A 24,237-nucleotide genomic window follows, 5' to 3' on the forward strand; every position below is an offset into this window, starting at 1 on the left:
TACTAGCCATTACTAGGGATTATTGGCATGGTCAATTGGAAATGTAATCACATAATTTTTTATTTTGCTTTCACAACTTGTGTATAGACATTTACATACATATCATCTAACTTTATTATTACTTCATGACAGAATGACTTTTTTTTCTAGATAATTCATGATTTGACATAAAAGAGTGCTTCCTGTTTGCTCAGTTTTGAAAATTGAAAAAGTTTTGGTTTACTTTTTAATTAATTAATAAATAAACCATTAACCCATTTATGCCACATGTTGAAATTTTTGAGTTTGTGCATGAAATTCACATATGTTGCGTAGAAAAATATAAGGAACAAGAATTTGAAGAGAAAAAAATGTATTACATTCCATTGTTGAGTTAAGTGGTATTCCAAAATTGGAATACTAGGCAAATCCACTTCTTACATTATACATAACGTATAAAATTATGTTTCTTATCTCAGGAGATGGTAAATTCCTGCTATTCAGTGTGATATCCAGCAGAGCATGTGACATGTAAGGCAACATCACATTTTTCACATCGAAATGTGGTGTTCTTATGACATTGAGCACACTGTGTTTGCTTTCCTTGTTTGACTATCACATGAGTCAGGCCATCATAACGTGAATCAATGTTGCGCTTCTGAGAAGGTCTTCCTGTTCGGTCAGGGTCTGCAGGATGACCGTGGGTCTCCAAATAATGGCATGCGATATGTCAGCGAAACTCCAGAAGATCCATTGGCTTCTTATCATATGTTTTATGCAGTTGCCATGCATTTTGTAAGGCCAATTCGAAACAGAACAACAGAGGACCTGAATACCATTTCTTTCCACGTATTGATGCCCGATACTTATCAATGTTTTCTTCAGCTCTGTCTATGCCTCCCATGAAATGGTTATAGACTTTGATCATGTTTGGCTGCTGGACTTGGATCTTCTTTTTCAGTTTCTGGGAATAATGATTGACAAGGCACAGGGGATCGACACCAGCACCAGATGAGGCAACAGTGACAACACTGTTATTATGCCATCTGCATACAATATTGCCTTTGCCATCAATTTGATAATCGAATGTGCCTCTTTCTTTTTTCTTTAGCACTACATCTGATTCCAATGGTGCTTTGTCAATGCGATCCTTTCTCATTGTACCTGTTGCCTGATGTTCCATCGAACTGAGCTTATCCAGAAGTGCAATGCTGGTGAAAAAGTTATCTGTACAAGTACAAGTGTCTCACTAAACTGCAGGACAAGTGATGCACCGACACCATACTCCTCATGTTTATTATCTGGGTTTTTACCCTGATATGGCTGAAACCAGCAAATGTAGCCCAGACGAGTGGCACCACACAAAAACTTGAAGCCAAACCGAATGGGCTTTCCGCGAATAAATTGTTTGCACCCATGACGACCGAAATAAGGAACCATGGATTCATCACTTTCTTCTTCTTTGACAGAGGAGGTTGCTGACCCGTAGAGGTTGATGGAACTTCATCATCAGGGGAGTTATCTTCAGGTACGTATGTGGGATCACTTGTGTTGGACTCTTCATCATTGCCATCTTGAATAAGATACGCAGGTGCGCGCAACAAAGAACCTGGCAGATTATTTATTGTTCCACCTTCTTCATCTCCTGAGTCCTCATCAGAAACAGGCGATGTAGCATTTTCGGGTGGTTGTATCACTATAGCACTTGCTTCAATGGTGTCATCTGCCTCTAGCAGGTCAGTTATTTCATGTAAAGATAGAGCTCGAGGCATTTTCAGAGAGATCTTCAACTGTAAAGGGAAAAATATATTATTAGTCCTACTGGTAGGGGTTTTGCCTGGTGCTCCAAAAATGGAACACGCAAAATGTAAAGTCCATAACCAATACAACAATGATAACTTCGGTAGTTTCTTTTTACAGCACGATAACATAACTAGTAGAGAAGTAATAGAAAAAAAATGTTAGTATATGACATAGTGCAACAAAGTTATATCTACCTGTCTTCGGATGGTTCTTCAAAAATGTGAGAAAATTCACATCACTTCTTGAGGAGATCCCAGCACACCAATATCTGCAGCACACTGACTAACTCTGTGCACGACGTGATAAGGTGTACCCCCAGGAAGAAGATATGTGTGAAAAGTCGGATCCCAGCGATGGCCTTGAGCAGTAGGATATAAATAACTCTAACGTGACTGTCGTTCCAATAATGAAACATGCGGCATAAATTTAATGTCAACTTAAACTTTGTTTAACTTACATCTGAATGTATATTGTTAATCTACTATAAATCTAAAAAAAGACCATTCATGGCACAGACCTGTAAGGGATTCCTTTGAAGAACTCTCCTCATATTTGGAACCTTCTGTACTCTGTATCTCCTGAAATTTACCAATCTTGAAATTTTGCTTTACTGTATAGGTTGCAAGGTGTTTAGCTTCAAACATACTTATCTGTATACATTCAAGGCTTATCAGATGTCTGAATAAATGATGTCAAATGGCTTAGTATTATCTATTTCTCAAGATGCATGTCCAAATAGTTTTCATAGATGTCTCTTAATTAACGGGTAAATGGGCATGGTCCTCCCATTTCCTAGAAGAAGGTGCTATTGTTCAAAAATTAAACAGTAAACTTTCCTCAGTAAATTGACATATTGTTAGAATGTTTATATCAAACTTAGCTTTATCATCATAATCAAATTGTTCCAATTATCTTGATATGCTCAATGTAATTCCTTATCTAGAAGAGTATTCCTTTTTGGATTATGTGAAATTCACTTTGAGCCTGGTGCTGTTAGCCTGTTTTCGGGTTGCTGAGGAAATTCCTGCAGTCCTGCAGCGCTCTAGTAATACATTTGATCATGTTCCTGAATTTACAGTTCAACCTTGGGGCATAAACCCTGAAAGGCTATAGCCCTTTAAAGTGATACATTGTTTTGTATTTTTGCTTTTTTTGAAATATTCGAAATGTGTGTGAACTTCTGCATCTTTAGTCTTGGAGTACTACGTATTTATCATTGTCTTAAATAATGCATAATGTTGATTACTTATCTACAGTATGATTTAGCACTTTTTAATTGGAAATGTATGAATATTCCATCGCCTTGTTTGTTTCAGTGTTGAGTATTTGATGTTGATTTTGAGATATCTTTTATGATTATCCTTCAGTACTTTTTAGGATTTTTTATGGCACTATTCATCTGACATTTAATGTTTTTTTTTTTCTGCCACCTCTTCTACCTAAACATTCATTACTGCTAGCTTTGCTTACATTGCTTACTTGGGGGTCAGATGCAACATGATTTTCCCCAACTCAGCAGATACAGTCAGTGGATTTAAGCAGGGGAGCGGGGCTTGGTAGGTCTGCTGTTTTAAGTGCTTCAGCATCTCTCTCTTCCTCTGTCCCTCATTTTCACACATACATACGTACCCTCTGCATGGCTCCCCAGAATTGTACCATATCCTCTGACAACGTGTCTCTCCCAGGTTTGTTTAGCTACACCAGAATATTCATGTCAACCACTCCACTGAATGTTTTTGTTATTTTACATAGGAAATATAGCATTTATTGGACTGTAATTGCTAGTTTTTATTTTGAAAGACATGTGCAACGTTCTACTTACTCTTCAATGATAAATAAATAGGTTTACAAATGGCTTAGAAATATCCTTCATTTCATTAACCAATACTATTTAAATTCCAAAATGACAATTTTTAATATTCCAGTTGTCAATGGTACACTCTTCTTATTTTTATGTAAATTGCTGTATTCCTATTTAAATCCTTAAATTTTAGCATATTTTTTTCCATTTCATAATATATTCCATTTCTTTCTTCTTTTAAATTAATTTGCTTGTAATTTTTCTTTAATTTGCTTGCTTCATTTTTTTTTTACATTTTTCTTTACCTGAGTAACACATTTCCTTGCAACATATTCTAACAAAAATCAGTTTTTATCAGAATGAAAAAAGTGAACAGTTTTAACTGTAGATTCAGTGTAAAATGAAATTTATTTTGAAAAATTATGCTGATGACAGTTCCTGCATTTCTGTTACTATTTACACATATAAGACATGATAATATGTTCTGAGTTATGTTTGACTTCTGACTTTTCCTAGAAATGTCTCTGTTTTTGTGTTAGAATTTAATGTTTGAGACAACAGAATGGGAAAAACGGATTTAGTGTGGTTGCAGAATTCCATGTACTGTATTTATACAATGTCAAATGTTCTGATATTTTTAGTTACTTTCTCCTATTCCTTCACATGGACAGCAAGAAGCTACAAAAACACCAAACCATATCAAGACCTCCACAGCAGAAAAGCAGATCACATTGGCAAGGCCCATATGAAGTTAAGGAGAGGAAGGGTCTGGTTGATTATTTAGTTATCCAACCTAATTGTCGACCTATGATGACGTTGTCATCTATTCCAGCACCTGGAAGGAACACCTACAGCAAGTTAAGGCTGTATTATGTACACTAGCGAATGCCAGTCTTCGTATTAATCCGAAGAAATGCTATTTTGGATTGGTCGAAGCCAAATATTTTGGTTACCTAGTGGGCCGGGGTATAGTCAAACCACAATGCTCCAAAATACATGCCATAGTGAATTGGCCCTGTCTGATAATCAAGCGGCAGGTATCAGAGCATCATCTTTTTTAAACCTTTTGCAGGCTGCCCCAAACCTTTTCAGTGTGTTAAGACTGATTCTTTCACACTATTTTGAATCAAGCAGTGTAAAAATGCAAGTGAAAAAACAAAAGAATGTTAGATACATAGTCTACAGTATCTGAATGTTTTAATTTTCTCATGTTCTCATTGAGCTCAAACACAAATATCGGCAGAGTTTCTTTGCAACCTTTGTCGATTTTTGTGAAGCTTTCAACTCAGTTGATCAAGCTGCTGCCTGTGGGACATCCTGAGACTTTGCAGGATCCCCTGAAGTTGCTGTATGTCATGGCCAGCCTGTACACTGGTACTGTGTGTGCTGTGTAGAGTAGAGGCAGAATCTCTGCATTTTTCCCACTTGATTTTAGGGTTCATCAGTGTGTTCTTACTCCTACCTTATTCAATGCTTGCATGCAGGTTGAATGGCTGTGACGCATCTGTTGGTAAAGAAAAATTCACTGATTATGATTTCGCCAACAATGCTGAAATCTTTTTGGAGTCAGTGGAGGATTTGATCAGGGCTCTCGAGAGACCGAGTGAGAAGTCCGAGTGTCCTGGATAAAAACCAAGATCCAGGCCTTTAATGTCCTCTTGGGCACAGCCATCAGTAGTGTGTCTGTCTGCAGAGAGAATGTCGACCTGGTCGAGATGTTTACCTCAGCAGCAACATTCATGTCTCTGGTGTCTCTTCCTATGAAGTCAGTAGGCAGATTAGGAGAACATGGGGGATCATGAGGTCAATGGAAAGGGGTGTGTGGCACTCCCAATATCTTTGCAAAAGGACAAAGGTTCAAGTCTTTAGAGTCCTGGTGCTTCCTGTTTTGCTATATGGTTGCAAGACAGTTTGCTATATGGATGCAAGACATGGACACTATCCAGTGACCCGAGACAAAGACTGGATTCCTTTGGTATGTGTCTCTTCTGAGAATCTTTGGGTACCTTTGGTGTGACTTTGTGTCAAATGAGCAGTTGCTCACAGAGTCCCGAATGATGCACATTATCTGCATTGTGAGGGAGCCTCAGTTACAGAATTACAGTCATGTGGTGTGATTCCCCGAGGGTGATCCCACTCGCATCCTCTTTGTTGAGGACCCAAGTGTCTGGGCCAGGCCAGGGGGATGCCCACAATACACCTGGCTGCAACAGATAGATGGTCATTTCTGAAGGGTGGGACTGAACCACGTGTCTGCCTTGTGGGGTTGCTAACCGGAATCCCAAGCTGTTTTGTCATGTGGTGGGTGTGGCAATGCATTGTACTAGTGCATGCTCCACTACCTGGCCTGGCCTGACATTCATAGAGTTGAATGGCAATATCTTGCTCAGCATTTTCCATTGGCATTTATTGTCACTTTATTGTGTTGTGCATGTCCACTCCCCCTATTCAGTATCATAATTTAGCACTTCCAGTACCACTGTTCATGCCTCTCTCTTAATTTGTTGACTCTTATCTTCTTACAAGTCACTTGTCCATATACACATTCCAGCTGTGACTGCTGACTCATCGGCTAACTGGTAGTTAAGAACTGTGTAAATTCTTCATGGGAATATCCTCTGTGCAACTGCTTCCAGGATCAGGTACACAGTCTTGGGTCCAGGGGCCAACCTTAGCAATTGCTGGGCACAATTGTGGGGCCTTTTGAATTTAAGATGATTTTTGATTAGGCTACTAGCTGTGTTACCCAGCTTCACATGGGAAACTTCATATGACAATGGGCATGAGTTATAGAGTTGTAGTGCCATCAGTTAAGCGGATATATCAGAAGTACCATAATCAAGAACTTTTATGCATACAATATTTGGTTTTTTTTTTTTTTTACCAAAGGCAAATATTATTAGTAAGTAGTGTGGTGTACTGGTTAAGGCTTTGGACCTAGGACTTCTAACCCTGATTGCGGGTTGAAATCCTACTACTGACGTTGTGTGACCACACGTGGGTCACTTTACCTGCCTGTGTTCCAATGGGAAGAAGAAAAGAAATTTATGCAATTGTATCTGAAATGTTGTAAGTCTCCTTAAACAAATACACCAGCCAAATAAGTAGTAATAATATTATTAGGTCACTGGAGCTGCATACCCTTGCTGCATACTCATGCTATATACAATTACACATTGTCAAAACATTTCTGCTGTAGATCAGCTTCTACTTTTCCTAGTTATTATCTTTTGTTGATATTTATTGCAAAATTCAATTGTGGAGGAAAGTGTATTCCTTTGAATTGAAATGTAAATTAACAAGTTTCTCTAAAATTCTAGCTAGAAGGATTGAGGAAGTGCTTCCTTTTGTAATATTTCAAAGTGAGACACTTAGCTTCTAATCTTTAATATCTGTTTAATGTAATATAATCACCCATATAATCTAACACACCAGAGATCTTATTATCTTTGGATGCAGAAAAAGTATTTGACATGGTTGAATGGGACTACTAACTATTCACCACATTGCATACATTTGGGTTTGACCCTAATATATGCGCATGGATCATACTACTCTATACCAGTCCAGAAGCCTCTGTTTTTATTAACATTATTTCAAATTACTTCAGACTAGAATGTGGTACTCAACAAGGATGCCCCTTATCAACATTGCTCTTTGCAATCACGATTGAGCAATTGGCCATTCACGTTTAAAATGTATCAGAGATAAAGGGGATTATTAGCGAAGGACTTGATCAGAAAATATCAATATGTGCAGATGATATGATATTGTATATCATACAAACCTCCGTACCAGTAGTCCTCAATACACTAGCAAAATTGCAAAAGATACCTGGACTCAGAATTAATTTGAATAACAGTGTGCTTTTTCCAATGAATTCTCTAGCACACAGTATTACATTGGACATCTTTCCATTTATTTTAGCAGATCACTTCAGATACCTAGTTGTAAACATCACAAGTAAATATAAAGATCTTTTTCAACAAAATTTTGCCATCTGCATGGAAAATATTAAGCAAGATGTAGACAGATGGTCTACCCTCCACCTCACATTAGCAGGGAGAGTTAATACTGCTAAGATGAACATCCTTCCTAAGTTTGTATTTCAGATCATACATTAACAAATCGTTCTTTAAGAAACTAGATTAAGTTATAACCTCATTTACAGTATTTAGAATCTGAAACATCCACACATCCAAAGTGTGACTCTACAATAATCTAAAGCAGAAGGGGGCATGGCACTACCTAACTATCAATTTTGCTGGGAGGCAACTATGCAAGCTATAAAGACCTGGACAAACTGATGAATATACACAAACCTGGTCTGCAATAGAAGTAAAATCTTGCTGTGCTTCTTTATATGCTCTACTTTGTGCCCCAGTAAATACAAATTTTCATCAATAAGGTAATAATCCAATTGTGCAGCAAACACTCAGAATATGGAACTACTTTAAAACAGAGAATCTCTTATCTGTTGCACCTTTTCATGAAAATCACCTTTTTGTACTCTGTCAAACCTACAGTTTTTAATGTTTGGAAAACAATAGGGATTAAAACACTTAGAGATTTGTATACAGATAATTTTATTGCATTGTCACACACGTGCGCATGGGAGGCAGCTAAAGGGCTTGAGTAAGGGCAGTTCCGAGGCATACTGGGATGTGGCAGAGTGCACTGACTCTTTTTCTCCCTTTCCTCTAGACCAAGCACGGGAGATTCCACCTGGCTCTCTTGACTTCACTTCCGGGACCGAGCCTATGGAAGGAGACCTTTGCCGGCTCCGGCTCCGGCCCCTGTGATGTCACGTCCGGGCTCGAACCAATGGCTGAAGACCTCCATGAGCCCGACCCATATGATCTCACTTCCTGTCTTCCCCTTTAAAAGCCTGCACCTTTTCCCTATTCCCTCAGTTCTGTTTTCGACTCGGTTTTGTGCACAGCACTGCTGTATTTATTTACGCAGCTTTGCAGCCAGGAATCCAATTATACGGGTGGCTGCCCCAAACCTTTTCATGACTCTGTGTCGAGTTTCTGACAGCATCTTATGAACAATTACACTTCTAAATTAACTTCCCATCAGCACAATTTTTCCACTACTTTCAAATCAGAAATTTCTCTTAAAGGAACCTACCCAATTTTCCTCACCTCCCACAAATTTCTATTCTAGAGGCAATACTGATCAGTCTTGAAGACTCAGATAACATCTCAATAATATATAAAACATTTTAAACTCTCTTCATTTCAAAGATCCCAGGGTATGATGGGGAAGAGATCATTCTCTTTCATTTCAGAAAAGGAGTGGAAGGCACCCATGGACAGAAAACACTCTTATCTCCATATGCGCAAAGCATTAATCATCCAAATTACATTGTATATAGAGCATATTATCTTGTTTAAAATTATCCAAAATATGTCCATGACAAGAGTCAACTTGTGGACGTTACAGTTTACCTCCAGCCTCACTGGGCCACATGTTTTGAGCATGCACCAAAATAACATTATTCTGGACCAAAATCTTTGAATGCCAATCAGACAGCCTTGGTGTCACAATCACTCCTAACCCATTAACAGCTATATTTGGTGTACTCCTGGAAGGGCTTAAAGTGGAGAAGGACAAATTGATCGTAATTGCCTATACAACACTACTAGTAGGTAGACTTATTGGTTCAAATGGATGAATTCCATTCCACCTGTTATAAGTCAGTGGGCACCTGATGTTGTATACTATTTGATACTGGGAAAAAAAATTTCACTGAAAGGATCTGTTCAAAACTTGTTTGAAATATGGCAAAATCTAATTAATCAAATCTTAGAATAAGCATTTACAGTACATCGGGGAAAAGGACATTCTCCTTTCTTTGTTGTTTTAAAAGATTTGCTCTTGTTGTAGGCTCTCCTCTCTTTCTCTCAGGCAAGGGTGGAATTCAGGTTTGTTAAGTTTGACATAATTGTATGGAATGTTGTTTTCTTCAAATAAAATAAATAAATATAAAAATAATGATGATAAATAAATAGTTCAATGACAAATAAGGAAAAACTTGGCTAATTTTCTTTTTTCTGATACCAACACATTTCAATGAAATCTGTCAAGGCATTTTTGATATTTTGGAGTATTTAGTATTTCAGTTGTGTAATTTTTTATATTTTAAAATGTGCTTGTTTAGTAGATACCTACTGGCCTAGATGTTGAATCCGGCCAAATTTCAACTTTTTAACTAAACGGGATATAGTGTTTTTGTTCATGAGTGAGTGAGTGAGTCCATCAGTCAGTCAACTTTGCATTATATATAGATTCAGATTTTAGAGGTAGAAGAGTGAAGGAACTTTGTGTGTAATGTGTTTTCATCATGTTCATACAATAAATGCTATAAGTTGACATGTGCCATATGCTGCACAGATTTCATAGAAGAGAGGCATATAGGCAAAGAGTTCTTCTGACCAACAAGTGATCTCAATAGGCAGTGTTCTTGTTATGAGATGGCACAGCATTGAGCTAATATTTTTGGTTATATAATTCAGAACGTCTTCTGCAGGGTAACTCAAGAACAAGAGTCTCAATACTTAAAAAAGGCTCAACTGATCAAAGGCTGGCCCTGCAGGGGTCTTCTGGAATTTAAACAGGTTTGGGTTACATTTTTGAAGATTAAGAAGTTTGTCCAATCCATTTCTGACTATCTCCAAAAAGTGGTATGGAAAAGCAGAATCTGATACTTGATGATGCATGCTAAGAAAAGTTGTTATATTTCATTTTATCTTCCATTATATACTTTCTCCATTAATGCACATATTTTCTGGATGAACTGATTTCTAATATATATCATGGGAAGCTAGATCCAGTTATGGCAACATTAAGTGGGAGGCAAGAGCCAACAAAATGGGACAAAAGACTTTAACTGGGTTCACTCATTCAAAACTTACAATGGCCTTTTAAAATCATCAATACCAGTGTGTTGTGTTTGATGTAACTATTTTATTTATTTATTATTGTTTTGTTAAGTAAACTTTTTTAATTTCTGCATTTCAAACAACAAAACTGAGTTTAAGTTAATAAAGCATCTGTCTAGTTGTAATGGGGATTAAAAATGTTCAGAAATTAAAATGTATGAAAAGAGAACTGTGATTTAAGGATTGCAGAAAGTGCACTTATTTTGTTTAGTAATGTGTGTTTCTTTTGTGTATTTGTAATATCTAGACTTCTTACAATTGAATGTATTATGTCTTTAAGGAATTTTTGTGATTTACTGATAAAGTTGTGTTATTATGTTTACTTAACAAACTTGAGTCTTTTTAATTCTGACTCAGGATCTGAAATTTGTAATCAGTATGAGTAGTTACAAAGCTGCCACATCTTACATGGCATGGAAGAGGGACAGGAATACTTTGGAACAATGAGTATAGCTTCCCTCTTCAGAAAGAAAACTTGGAGGAAGAAAAGCAGGTTTTATGAGCCTCTGTGATAAGAGGACACAAAAAAATCAGTCAATGAACTAATTAGTGACAGACCCAGACACGGAGAAAACCAACTAGACACAAAATGATGATCTCACTATATAGAGGAGTAACCAGAAAGAGACATTCAACTGCTTCTCTTATTGGCCTGAAACAGGGACATGGATGCTTGTTGTACAGTTGCTAGAAATAGTAAAAGTTGAGGGCGTAGAAGCAGATGTATTAGAAATGCCAGAGAATATTAAATAGGGCCCTTGGAAAATTAAAGTTAGAGAAAGAAAAATCAGGTTTAAAGAAGACAACCACTACTATAGGTTGGTTACTAGGATGTGCTATTGTTAATGTAAAAGAGTAGTGTCAGAATCTTATTGAAAGAATAATAAAGAAGTTGATGAAATTAACTAGTTGAAAAATGCATTAGCCAAGATGGAAAGTGACAATGTTGTAGTGAGTGAATGTTTAAAATCAGTAAAAAGAGAAATGTTCAGTACTTGGATGTATTATAGCTACTGCTGAGGCAGGGATAACAATAAGCACAAGTCATCCAAGACGAAAGAGCAGTAGTGCTGGGATCTGCCTGGGATCCTTAAACATGGAAAGGTAATATACCCAAGACCTGAGTTTGCGTGAAGCATGGAAGTGCAAGTGACAGAGAGAAGTGCATGTTGAAAATAAAGGAAAAGAATGAGAGTGTTTTCTTCCATTACTAGGGGGCTCCGCCCCCTGCTCGCTTCGCTCGCCAACCCCTGGTGTTGGGAATGACAAAGAGCGTGATGTATGAATGAGATATATAAGGTTTATTGGAAAATTTCTTTGTACACGCCGTTTAAGTGTAAAAGGTAATTCCAGGACAGAACTTGTAAGGTCAATGAAGATGGTCATTATCGTGATCAGAGTCAACTTTGTCAGAGCTTAGAAAGAGTTGTGTCTCTCCAGGAAGTAATGGAATGACTTGGGTATTTATGTTTTCCACATTAATATTTTTTGGACATAATATAGTGCGTTGTGTTAAAAGGGGCATTTGGTCTAATGAGATTGCTGTTCCAAATCTCTCTGTAACTAAGTCGTCGCAGATAAAGGCTTGAGGAAATGTAATAATATGTGGCTGAAGTCCATCTGTATTGGTGAGTGTACCATCTCTCAGTTGTAATAAGCAATTGTTATGATCTGGTTCTGGACATCGTATCTTTTTTACTAACTGTATCTTTTGAAAGCAATGGGAATTGTCTGCGTATTTTAAGGTGCACTGAACAATAGCTGAGTGCATGGCATCTGGAAGAATAGCTAATCACTGTTTAAAATCTCCTCCTAATTAAAGTACCTTTCCTCCAAATCGAATATTATTATTCATAAACGTTTGTAGAAGTTTATGAATGGTGTTGAGTAAGTGACTTCATGCCATTGTACATTCATCAATAAACAACATTTTTTGAAGACGGATGTCACGTGCAGTGCCACCGTTAATGTTCATAGTGGATACCGATTTGTAGGATCTAATGCAGTTGATAAAGATTTCACTTTCAGGTACATCGTCAGTTAGAATCTTCTGTAGATATTCAGTATATGAATGTAAAGAAGGCAGTCTAATTTGACCCTTTTGACAACAACGTCTAAATGTATTACTTGTATTGCCAGTTGTTTCTTCAGGGAAGTGAACTGAATGACAATGATTGCAAATGACATTCATTAATCGGAATGAATTTTTCCGGGGTATGTTTTGCTTGTGCCGTTTGAGAGGCGCGTTGTTGCATATGTAGTATTTGGGACGTGTTGTTTTGGAGCTGTAATCGATTTGCCTGTGCTGTGTGAGACGCCCGTTGTAGCCTTCCTTGTCGTTAACGTATGTCTGAGACGGGAGGTGTTTCGTTTTGAATCCGTGCCTGTTGCGATGCAGCACTTTGATTGATAGTTTGCGTCATGTGGATCCAGGATGTAGATTTGTGCATATTTGCGTTGTTGATTTGTTTCAGGGTGCACTGTTCCAATGCGATGCAGTATTTGTGCACATATGGGAAAGCAGTATGGGCCATTGCCTTTTGGTGGCCTGATATTTACTAAAAGCAAATGAACTATTGTAGGATCTAACGCAGTTCATAAAGTTTTTACTTTTAGGTATATCGTTAGTTAGAAGCTGTAGTTGAGCTTTGCGTTTTTGGAGTCGAGACATTTTTTCTTTTAGAAATATGGATAAGTAATAAGAAGTATTGCACTCACTGTTAATATGGAGACTTTTCTGCGGTTGAACGGTTAATAGTGCCTTATGGTAATGAGATCCACCTATGCTGCATAGCCGTCTATTTTGTTGTTTCTTTCATGTTCGTGTGTTTGTTCCTGTTATCCTTTCCTTTTCGTTTTGTACCCGTGACCGTGTATTCATGACTTGTTTCAATATGTTTCCTTTTCTGCAGTTGAACGGTTAATAGTGCTTTATTGTAAGGAGATCCACCAATGCTGACACCTATGCTGTCTAGTGTGAAGGTGCTGACGTTCACTTTAGAATATGTGGCTTTGGGTGTGACTTCTTATGGATGTGGGTGGGGGGGGGTTGTTGAGGATTGTTGTTGCGCGAGCGTCTTCTTTCTTTTTGTGTTCCTGTGTCTTGTTGAATCCCCCTCTTTGTGTGTGTCCCGTCCCTCGCTTGTAGGGTCTGTGGGGAGGTTTTGTGTTCTTTTTTTTGTGTTCCATGGGCTTGTTGAATCCCCCTCTTGGTGTGTGTCCCGTCCGGTGCCTGTGGGGGGGGGGGGTGCCTTGCTGTTGTGTGCGAGCCTCTTTTTTTTTTTTTTTTTTTTTTTTCGGGTCTAGTTTCGTGTGCAATGTGTTTCGTGCTTTTCCTGCGTTTGACTTTGCGCCTCATTTCTCCTTTTTGTATGTGCTCACTCCTTTTTTCTGTGGTCTTGTCCGCCACTCGCGGCCCCTCAGCCGCCTTTGTCGCCCTCTTTTCTCCGCCTTTCTCCGACTCTCGCGGACTCTTTTTGCGCCTGCGCCTCTCGCGGCCCCTCATCCGCCTCTCTCGCCCTCTTTTGTCCGCCTTTCTCGGCTCCTCAGCCGACTCTCGCGGACTCTTTTTGCGCCTGCGCAGTACGTCTTTTTGCAGCTACGGCCCATGGCCGGATGTGCCTGCGTCCATCATCCGGTTTAGCATTCTCGGTTAGTAATATGGATTTTCCTCTGCACTGTCTTCCTTATCTGTAAATTGCTGAGGTTCATCTTATTTTTGAAGATGCACTCAAATGCATTGCTTGTTCACAGCAAATCTGTAACTTTTCACAAAGTGAACTATGAGATATAGGGAGGCAATAAAGGCAAAAGCGTAGTGTGAAACTGATTACTTGAGCATTGAGAGTCTGGGATGAAGGTGGTGAAAGTGTCCATTTGAAGCAAACTGTGTTAGGGCAGCTCAGCAGGTAACCACAAATCCCAGCCTGAGAAATGGTTTTAGAGGCATACAACAAAATCAGGTGAGGTCTTCAGTATTTTGGATTGCAATGAGCATGAGATGTTGCTAGCAAGAGAAAAATCATGTAGCTCCAGAGGACATCCATGAGGCTGTGCAGAAAATTAGAGAGCAAGGAGTGTTGCAGTCAGCTTTCTGTTATGAAAATGATTGAACTGTGCCATTTAGTAACCTGAAGGGGGAGTGATTGTCAAATAGCATTGTGACTAAATTAATAAGCTGGCCCTACTGACATTAAAAACTTATTAAAAGTATTTTGCTGACTATTTCAGGAAAACAAAATTGTATTACATTCTAGAAAATAGTTAGTTTAGATAACATTGAGGATTATGAGTTATATGGGAATACCAGTAATGTCTGAGAATTGAGAAAAGGAGGAATGAAAAGGCAATCCAACAGACCAAAGCAGAATGGACCATCCAGGAAGTGAATATAGGTGGATCTTTAAAAAGCAAGAGTGCAAAGGAAAGAAACATATGCATAGCCTACTCCATTATGTTAGAAATTTTCTATCATTTGTTTTTATGTCTGTGGACATGCCAGGCCAGTACATGTATTTGCGTGTTTATTCTTTGGTTCTTTGGATACCTTGATGAGCAAAGTGTAATTTGTCTAGCATCGCTGACATCATTGTGTTAGGGATAATGATTTTGTGACTCAACATAAACATGTGATTACTGATCTTGATACTGTCACATTAACCCTAACTGAGGCAGCTGGCCCTGATGGGGTTTTTGGATGGTTCCTGCAGCATTGTGCGAAACATCTGACAGCAGTGTTCACCAGCCTGTTTAATATTTCTCTAGAACAGGCCACTATCCCCACTTGCAGATAGAGACATCTATCTATCATCTACAGCAGCTCACCCTCCAACACCATCCCCCCTAACAAGCTGGCTATCAAACTAAACAATTTGGGCCCCAACTCAAACCAGAGCAACTGGATTTTAGATTTTCTTACTAACCTCAAACTGTGTGTATGGATAAGCACTTCTCTTCATCCATAATACTGAACACTGGGGTACCACAGGGCTTTGTGATTACCCCTATCCTTTACTCCCTCTTCACAAACAACTGCAAATATATCCATGATAATATCATCATAATAAGGTTTGCTGATAATACCACCATGACAGGCCTGATCTTCAATAATAATGAAACAGCCTATAGATAGATAGATAGAGAAGAGGTCAAGAATCTGGAGAGTTGGGAACAGAACAACAGCCTTGCACTCATTTCTAAGAAAACAAAGGAACTGATTCTAGACCTTAGGAGACTGAGCTACAGTGGTCACCATCTGTTCAACATTAATGGCGAGAGGGCAGAGACAGTCCAGAGTTTCAGATTCTTGGGAGTCCACATCAGCCAGGACCTGTCATGGACAACAAACATGATGGCAATGGCCAAGAAATGTCTTCAGCTGCTTCACTTTCTGAAGAGCTGGAGTTAAGAACAACTCCCACAACAGTTAATGGTTAACTTCTACAGGTGCACCATAGAGTCTGTCATCATGTACTTGATTACAGCATGGTGGTCTAGCTGCACCTCTGAGAACCTGAAGACTCTCCAGCGTATCATCTAAATGGCTCAGAGAATTACTGGCACTCATCTACAATCACTGGAAGATATCTTCACTACCTGCTGAAGCAGAAAAGCAAAGAACATTTGTAGAGATCCAACCCACCCTGACCAAAGCATTTTTACTCTGCAGAATACAGGTGCTTCAGAGGAATCCATGCCAAACTACCAGGCTAAAGAACAGCTTTAACCCCAAAGCAATTAGCCTATTAAATACACAGTGATCACTGCCCCTTCCTATGCATCAACCATACATAGACACACACTTACTGTATGCATAACCCATCTGGAACTCATGACCTTTGCATTGACTATAATCTTCACTGTGACTTAATTTCTTGTGAGTTAATTTATTTGTGACTTAATTTATTATTTCTCTATTTATGTTTACATGTTTTCCTTTACTTTTACAATGTGTAAATTTGGAATTATTAATATTAACTCTGCTTCTCAAAGTTTAAAAATTACTTAGTTTATTATCTACTCTTATATACTTTTATACTTTTATACAAGGCATCTACGTATAAGCTTTCTCCAAATGATATTTCATTGTACTGTACAGTGAAAATAAAGGTATCTTGTTCTTGCTCTTGAAGAAATATCCTTTGCAGATGTGCCAACATCTGTCCTAAGAGCTTTGTGAAGATGGTTTACAGTGGTTTGTAATCTGATTGGATGACTCCCAGTATACAAAAGATGTACCAATGAAATTTCCTTGCTGCAAAAACTACTTCCATCAACTTCTTGTCATTCTCTGCATAATAGCATTCTGAGTTAGAGCTCTTTATGCTGTAACACATGTGTCCATGGGAGGCAGCTAAAGGGCTTGAATGAAGGTAATTCCGAATCAGACCGGGATGTGGCAGAGTACACTGATTCTTTTTTTTGCTTTTCTGCAGACCATTCACGGGAAATTCTGCCTGGCCCTGTTGACGTCACTTCCGGGTACGAACCTATGGATAAAGACCTTTCTGGTTCCGGCCCCTTTGATGTCATTTCCTATACAGACCTTTACAAGCCTCCATCTTTCCCCTATACCCTCAGTTCTGTTTTGGACTCCGGTTTGTGCACATCAGAGCTATCACTTGTTTGCAATTTTGCAGCCAGGAAAACAATATACAGCTGGCTACTCCAAACCTTGCTATGGATCTTTGTTGAGTTTGTGACAATGCATATGCGACAGGACACACCCCTTGTAAAAGACATATACCGAGGCCATCTTTTGAAGCATCAGCCTGAAGAAATATTCTTTGTGTTGGATCATACATCTTTAGTACTGGTGCCTCCATGAGAGATTTCTTGAGATTAGCTAGTGCTGTATCTTGTACAGGATGCTGTAGCCACTGAGCATCTTTCCTCGACAGTTATCTTAAAGATCCTGTTATTGCTGCTTTTTGGGAATGTTTTGTGCAGGTATTTAATCATGCCCAATAAGCGTTGTACAGCTTTCTTATGTTCTGGGTTTGGCAGGTTGACAATTGCTTGCACTTTGTCTGTATTTGGCTGAACTCCCTTAATTGTCATTGTTTGGCCCATATACTTAATACTATATTTGACCACCTTGTACTGTACCTTATATGCAATGAATTTGACATTTTTCTGTCTTGCTCTCCGCATCATCTCATGAAGGATCTTTGCTTGCTCCTTTTCATCTACAGCTGCAATAATCGTGTCATCTGTGATGATGACGATGTACACACCAGGGATGTCTCCAAAGGTTTCACTCTTCTTTTGTTGGAAGACCTCACTTGCTGATCTGATTCCAAATGGGAGATATCTGAACTTGTGCCGTCCCCATGGAGCATTGATAACACTCTATCCGGCTTGCTTTGCTAATATACATCCTTTTCATCAAGAATGGTGAATATTTTTTCCAACTAGTTTGCAGTGGACATCATAGGCAGTTGGTACAGAGTTCTGTTGTCTCTTGATTGCCTTGTTCAATGCATGTGGGTCTAGGCATATTTGGAGCTTGACATTTTTCTTTTCTGTAATCACCAGACTGCTAACCCATTTTGTTGGTCCTGTTGCTGGTGTGATGACATTTTGTTGTTGTAGATAACTGTTTCTTTCAATTTGTCCATAATTTCAAATGGAATTTTATGACAGCCTTATTTTTCCTGTTGTCACCAATGGACCAATATTAGTATCAACATGATGTTCATCAGGGAATTCACCCAGACCTTGAAACACATCAGGATACTTTCTCATTAATTCTTGTATGGTTGCTGGTGAATGCATTGGAATAGGGTGAAATTGTTTGACTAGATTTTATTGGTCATATTCTTCTTGTCAAAGGATTGATGCAAAAGACTGTTGGTGATGAAGAACATTAATTTTGCTTCTTTCCTTATAGTATGGCATCTAAGGTAATTACAACCAGCAGGACTGATCTTAGCTCCACCAGATGCAATCAGCTTTCTTTTGGTAGGTTCAAGGACTAATTCTGCATTTCAAGCCATATGTTGGACATATTTTGGAATGATGCTCTTTGCCACTCCTGCTATATGATTTTGTGTCACCTTTATCTATTTTGTTAAAAACAGATTTATCATTTTTATATCTTTGTTGAGCCCCTGGAATATTCTTAGCAGTTCTCTATGTGTTCTCTTTCAGCAGCCATACCACATAGATGAAGAGGTTATCTACCTGAAGCTAAGCATGTTTAGGCCTGGCCAGTACTTGAGTGGGAGACCTTCTAGGAAAAACTTGGGTTTGCTGTTAGAAGAACTGTTGGTGAAGCCTGAAGGGGGCACTTGCCCTGTGTTCTGAATGTGGATCCCACTGCAGAGATGGGAACAATTTGCTGTAAAATGATGCCATTCTTTGGATAAGGCGTAAAACCAAGGTCCTGACTCTCTGTGGTCATAAAAGATGTTCAGGCTAAATTGCCCTCCATGGCCTAGTCAATTTGGTCCCTTAATATTCACCTGTCTATAACTCTCTCCCTCTCTCACCACCTAATAGCTCATGTATGGTATATGGTGAGCATACTGGCACATATATGGCTGTCATATAGTCATCCACTCACTATGAAAACAGCTTTGAGTAATAAGAAAAGCACTATATACAGTAAATGTAAAGAATTTTTATTATTTATTAGTGCTTTTTGCATTGGGTGTGAGGATGGACAGGATTAGAAATGAGTACATTAGAGGGTCAGCTCAAGTTGGACGGTTGGGAGACAAAGTCCGAGAGGCAAGATTGAGTTGGTTTGGACATGTGCAGATGAGAGATGGTGGGTATATTGGGAAAAGGATGCTAAGAATAGAGCTGCCAGGCAAGATGAAAAGTGGAAGGCCTAAGAGAAGGTTTATGGATGTGGTGAGAGAGGACATGCAGGTGGTGGGTATAACAGAGCAAGATGTAGAGGACAAAAGATATGGAAGAAGATGGTCCGCTGTGGTAATGCCTAACAGGAGCAGCCGAAAGAAGAAGAAGAAGAAGAAGAATCAGTGCTTTCTCAGCCTGAGTGAGCATATGTACTTCATTTTCTTTCTTCACTTTTGTCATTATGTTACTTTGCTCTCTTGCTATCTCTAAATCTCTGAAAATGTCAACAGCCTTTTCTAAAGTCAGACCAGGCTCTCTGAGAGGTTTTTTTTTCACATGCTTGTTTTTAACACTGTAGATAAATGCCCCTTATCATATCAATTTCAGCAGTGCCAAATTTACAGTTTTTGCTCCATTGCCTAGGTTTGTTAACAGACCTGTCTATTTGCAGATGTTCTTGCATGTCATAAGTTCTGATGTCTTTCAAATACCAAATTTTGTAAAGATTCCAAAATTGCCTCTAATGTACACATTTCTGGATCTGCCTTGATGATTTCAAGTGTACTGTAAATTTCAAGCACCTTGTCTCCTAATGTATGCAACAAAACAGCAATTTGCATTCTCTAGCCTTCTTGCTTATTTCCATTGCAGCCATGTATTTCTATATTTCTGCTCCCATCTATGCAAGTTTTCACTACTTAGAACTAATGGCAATAGAGGTTTAAAGTGGTCCATTTCACTGAAATAGACTTAAACTGAAATAACTTACTGTCAGTGTTTTTAAGCCCATTGTTAGCTCTGTGCTCACTTATCACACTAAAGTCAGCTAACTTGTCATTTAGCTTGAGAAATTAGCAGAGTTTTCTACAAGACATTCTCTCCACTTTTGACACCATGTGCTATTCTTTCTTTGTTCTGGAAGCATCCAGAGTGGATTCAACATGAGGTATGTAATTAACTCACAAAGGCTTTTGATTATTAAAAAACATGTAGCAGAACATTACTCTCAACTGCAATCTGCCTTCTTTGATCCCCTTACTGTTCATATAATACATTAACTAGCAGTACATAACAACTTTATTTAAAGTTTGTATTCACCATAACACTGAGAACATTTGGAGAGGTTTTAACAATAATAATAATAATAATAATAATAACAATAATAATAATAATAATTAAAAAAATATTTACATTTATATAGTGCTTTTCTCACTACTCAAAGAACTTCAGGCAGTGGGAAGCCACTTCAGGCACTACTGTTACTTACGTAGCATCCACCTGAATGATGAAACAGCAGCCATTTTAGCACCAGTACACTAAACATACATTACCTGTTTGGTGGTGAAGTGGTGAGAGAGATAGCCAATTAGAGTCTGGGGATGATTAGCATGCCAGAATGACACAGCAATTTAGCCTGGACATCAGGGCACACCCTGGTCTTTACGAAGAATGCCCAGGGATCTTTTATGACCACAGAAAGTTAGGTCCCCGATTATACATCTGATCTGAAGGATGGCACCATTATTACAGCACAGTGTCCATTAAGACCATAGGGTAAGTGCCCCCTGCTGGCCTCACCAACACCTCTTCCAGCAGCAACCCATTTTTCCTAGATGGTCTCCCATCCAAGTACTTGCCGGGCCTGGACAAGCTTAGCTTTAGGTGGATCAAGTCTTCTGAAGTGCAAGTGATATCCCTCATTTATGCTGTGCTTAAAACAGTACATAATGAGTGGAAAGAAGAATTGCATTTTTGTTTTTTTGTTTTTTACAAAGGATTGATTAATTCAAGTGCAAATAATGAGTCTGGAGTTCCAAGCTAAAATTTATTGAGCTGAAATCTGAATAAACACAGGCTAGACATTAAGTGCAATGTGAAGTGGAGAACAGGACCTAGGACTAAGGGAAGAACTGTGTGATGAAGTAATGATAACCCTGTGATTCAGTCAGGTTATACTTGTACAGACCCAATTCAAATAGTGGAAAAGCAGAAACTAATAGAGAGTGTAACCGTGAGGATGAAGGTGCTTGCAGGAAACTGGGTAATAATAATAATAATAATAATAATAATTCTTTGCATTTATATTGCGCTTTTCTCACTACTCAAAGCGCTCAGCAATTGCAGGTTAAGGGCCTTGCTCAAGGGCCCAACAGAGCAGCGTCCCTATTGACATTTACGGGATTTGAACCGGCAACCTTCCGATTGCCAGTGCAGATCCCTAGCCTAAAACTTGAGTAGACTGACACTGTGCAAAATGGTCCTTTCATTCAAGTAAGTGCCCGAAAGCAAAGTGAGAGTGTTACAGAAAATGCTTTATTGCCATAATTTCTGCAGACCTGCCCAGAGAGGAACAGAAAGAAAATGACATGGAAATAAAGGCAAACAGTAAAATTCTTTGGAATCAAAGAATTGATGATAAATAACTGCAGGGACAAAAGGAAAACAAAGACAGCTTCTAATGAGTGAAAGTCCACAAGACATACAGTAATATAGCTATGTACAGTATAATGGTGATTGTGGTAGGGACTAAAGGTATTACAGCACAGGGTAACTGATAAAAATTTAGAGATCCAAGAGCTGGAAAATATGCAAACCAAATAGGATCCTGAAAGAAAGGTTGTCAGTTCTGAGTTCAAAAAGAATAAGATTGTGGGTATTAATGTATTAGTGAGGGTGACTAATACTGATGATTAAGAACAGATATAGTAGAGCAAATTAGAGGACTTTTTGAAATAAACAAGTGCAGCTGGTAAAGTTACAAGTCAGTGGGGCTCCAGTGGTTAGGTATACCATCATTGTTAAAAAGCATGGAAGCCTGCTGCAGTTGTCAGTTCTGAAAGAAGCCACAGGATGGGTGGGCCCCCTCTCAGATGAGCACAAGTATGCATATGAAAACCAAATAATGCCAGAGGTGGGCCTCAGAGGGGGAATGACGAGGGTTGCATAGCAATGATATCTCTTCTCTTGAATAGTAAGACAACTGGTGCCCAAAGATGGTGATACTAATCTATACTAGCAGTCAAAGTCAAACCATGGGTAAATAATCAGGTGCAAATGTGTAAAGTGTGACCACAAGGGGTTGGTTTATGAATAAGTTATACAGAGGCATGTAGTGAACTCAGATGGGTAGAGGTGGTTGTCACTGGCACTTGTGGAATGTTACCCTCCAAAATTTCAAATTAAACAGCACAGTTGCAGGTGTTTTTACAAATTGTTCAATACAGTAGTCTGATTAGTAGAAAGGCACAGAACCAGGGCATCAATAAATAAAAAGAGCAAACATTCATACAATAAATGCATTTAGAGTAGAATTAAGCTAGTTCAGTGGAAGCAACTGACTTGCCTCATTCTGAGCCAGCAGAATTGACATCTAATTGGAAACCTGCCAGAAGTTAAAAGATTAAACAAAAGCAAGCTGAAATAGGTTAAACTCATCAGTTGTCTGGAATAGAAGCAAATCCATGTTCTTCAGAATAAGAAAATACACACATTACTGGTGGAACATCTTCACCTATAGCCTATGATGTAGTAAAGATATTGTGATCACTTGAAAAGCCGTGGCTACAAGTTGAGTCATTTGTAAAACTGACTGTGATTTTAAAATGTATTTTAAACATCCTATTTTAAAAAGATAGAATGTAATGTGGATCAGATATGCTCAAAAATGAAAATATTCAAGAACAGTGTTATGATGTTTACATATTCTGTTAAGTACCAAAATAAGGATGCCAGCCATTTCTGATATGTTCTGGAGGTGGGACAGGATGAGTCTGGGAGAATGAGTATAAATTCTTCCTTTAGTAAAAAAGCTTGTGGGATATAAAGCAGAATTTTTAAACATCAATTATAAGAGGACAATAAAAACTCAGCCAATGAGCTGGCTATTGTCAAAGAGACACAGACACAGAAAGCTGACTATAGGTGATATGACAATTTGGCTTTAGAAAGAAGTAACCAGAAAAGTTTGAAGAGAAATGATAAGCTGACCAGAAACTTGGTGTAACTTACAAGATTATGGTCCACCTGGAATTGGCATACACATCGAGATGATCTTCGTCATTTGCCAGAATTATACAAGATGGAGGTTTTATAGTATTAAAAGTCACATATATTTTGCTTTTGTTTTATGGTACTAGTTAATATATATAAAGATTACATTTTATTCAGGCTGCTCTCATTTTGTTCTGTTTGTGCCAAGAAGAACCAAAAAGATTAGTTATTTTCTCAGATAGGTCAATCTAGAATTTAAGAAGTAATTTACAGTACAATCATACCTGGGTAAGGTCCATTAGACTATTGTTCTGGTTGCAAGTGCATTACAGCTGTGACTGTAAATCTTTGGCAGTTGGTTAAGCATATGAAGAGAGAAACCGGAGAAGTGACAGAAGTGTAACATAGTATAAGTGTAGTCTAAATAAAAACAGTCTGTGCATCTGATAAAAGCAGATTTAATGTTTTCACGAAAGGTGTCCCCAAAGCCTTACTAAGATTAAACACTAACTTAAAAGAAGAAAAAAAAAGTATTTTTATACTTAATGCTTGTGCTTTGACATATTGTGTGCTAGGCAACTTTGTTTTCCCCTTTATACTCTTTATTATGTAGACTTTATCAAAATGCCTTAAATCCCATACTTTGTGGTCAGATACTGTACTTCACCCCTTCCTTCTCTCTTCCCTTCTTTATTTATAATTAGGCAATCGGATAGAATGAAAGAACAGGCAAGAGAAGGAATGACACATTCAATTAATAATATTTTAGATAACATGTCCAACTTATAAGCAAAGTAAAATGATTGTGACAAAAATAATATTAAGCCTAAGTAGAAGTGCATCTGTCTCAATATGGCCACTGAAATAGAGTTATCTTCTTCATGGAGAATTAGCAAAGAGGCAGGCAAT

General features: G+C 38.3%; 1 pseudogene; it reads right to left on the minus strand.

Annotated features, from left to right (window-relative positions):
- Positions 1 to 395: 395 nt before the first annotated feature.
- On the minus strand, positions 396 to 18,149 carry LOC114655056 (piggyBac transposable element-derived protein 3-like; annotated as a pseudogene).
- Between the last annotated feature and the right edge of the window lie 6,088 nt (positions 18,150 to 24,237).

This window comes from Erpetoichthys calabaricus, chromosome 7 (assembly GCF_900747795.2).
Source record: "Erpetoichthys calabaricus chromosome 7, fErpCal1.3, whole genome shotgun sequence".
Classification (NCBI taxonomy): Eukaryota; Metazoa; Chordata; class Cladistia; order Polypteriformes; family Polypteridae; genus Erpetoichthys; species Erpetoichthys calabaricus.